The sequence below is a fragment of the Orycteropus afer genome, unplaced genomic scaffold (assembly GCF_000298275.1).
Source record: "Orycteropus afer afer isolate SDZICR_OR568_19922 unplaced genomic scaffold, OryAfe1.0 scaffold00647, whole genome shotgun sequence".
NCBI lineage: Eukaryota > Metazoa > Chordata > Mammalia > Tubulidentata > Orycteropodidae > Orycteropus > Orycteropus afer.
Genome location: NW_006922234.1, coordinates 667,373 through 669,164, shown reverse-complemented (window position 1 = coordinate 669,164; position 1,792 = coordinate 667,373).

Genomic DNA, 1,792 nt, shown 5'->3' with positions numbered 1-1,792 from the left:
TTATTAGGGAAGCACCAGGCTACAATTCAAGTTCAGGAAAAATGCTCAGTCTCTCTCCAAGCCCGCCGTCTCTCACAGTCTCTCTCCCAGCAGTGCATGCCCTTAGGTGTCTCTCTCAACAATGCAAGTCTCTTGTGTCTCTTTCCCAGCAGCGTGTGTCTCTCAAGGGTGCATCCTTCCTCAGCCAGCAGTCAGAGTTCTGCCTCTAGGAGGCCTCCTTTTGAGCCCGGCAGAGTGGTCAACCCAACTAATCATAACATCCAAATTCTAAACACCTGAGAGGGAGAGAGCAGGAACCTCCCAGAACATTGTTTAGTGCCACTCCCAACAGAAATACCCGAGGTGGACAACTTTAGCAATCAGGAGCTCCTCAGTTGCTTATGGCAAATTCCACCTCAGGGTTTACAAAGACTTATGGTTAGAAAAGCCACACTAAGTAATTTACTACAACACACTTGCACAAGATGTTTCCAATTTATTTTGCATTTTCCCTACCCCAGTCCCCAAATTATCCATTTCTTCAAAGAGCCCTCATTCCCTTTATTGAAGAATAGTAATGAAAAACCAAGATTTGGGAGCTGGATGTCTTCATCACTACACAGGGACGCCACTTTATAAGCATTCTCAGTGGATAGAGCTAGGAAATATATGCATACATACTAACCCAAAGGAGACCTTGTGGCACAGTGGTTAGTTGCTTGGCTTCTAACATAAAGGTTGGCAGTCCAAACCCATCAACTATTCCACAGGAGAAAGATGTGGCAGTCTGCTTCTGTAAAGAGTACAGCCTTGGAGCTCATCGATGAATGAACGGATAACAAACTGGTACATACTATGCAACATAAAGAGCAATGAATAATCCACAAAACACCTCATAAAATGGATGAACTTGGAGGACATTATGTTGAGTGAAATAAGTCAATCACAGAAGGACAAATATTGTATGAGTCCACTATTATAAAAAGTCAGGGAAAGGTTTACATATGGAAGGAAACTTTCTTTGTTGGTTCCGAGGGATGGGAGGGAAAATTGCTAGATAGGTAAGAGACAAATATTGATTTGGATGAAGGGAAAGGCAATCTACCAAAAGCAGGTGACCAGCACAATATCACTAAGGAAAAGGAAGACACAGTGAGGTGCACAAGAGACAACAAAGATAAATACTATTAACATAGACAATACTGTATTATCAATAATAACAAACATTAATCTAAGGGTGTATACATAGGTAGACAGGCAGAATGATCAGGTATGGATATGCAAATGAGTATACTAATGACCATATATATATACATTTGACAGATGATATTTCTATATATGTATTTGTGATAGTTATGTTTGTATGTCAACTTGGCTTGGCCTGGTTGAGTGGCTGGGCAGCTGGTGGTAGTCATTCCCCATGATGAGACTGGCAATCAACTTCATGGTGGGATCTACCACAAGCAGCTGAGTAGCTGCCTTTGGGATGTGGTCTGCTTCCTGTACATAAGGAGAAGCCTTGGGAATGGTCTCCAGCCTATGGTATAGCTTGGACCCTGCATGTAGCCGTGTCATTGCTCAGCAGCCTGCTATGCTCTGCCGACCTTGGGACTTACAATGGACTTTAGTTAATGGCCTGCCGTGTTTTGGTAACATTGGGACTATGCCTTTTTACTTGTTGACCTTGGGGCTTCTCAGCCTTAGTACCCAGCATCTGTCTGAGTGAAGAAATGCCTCTAGCTCCAGTGGGCCAAGAGCAGGAGGCAGAGCTGGACCCCAAGGTTGAGGGGCTTTCACCCAGCCCCTAGAGCTT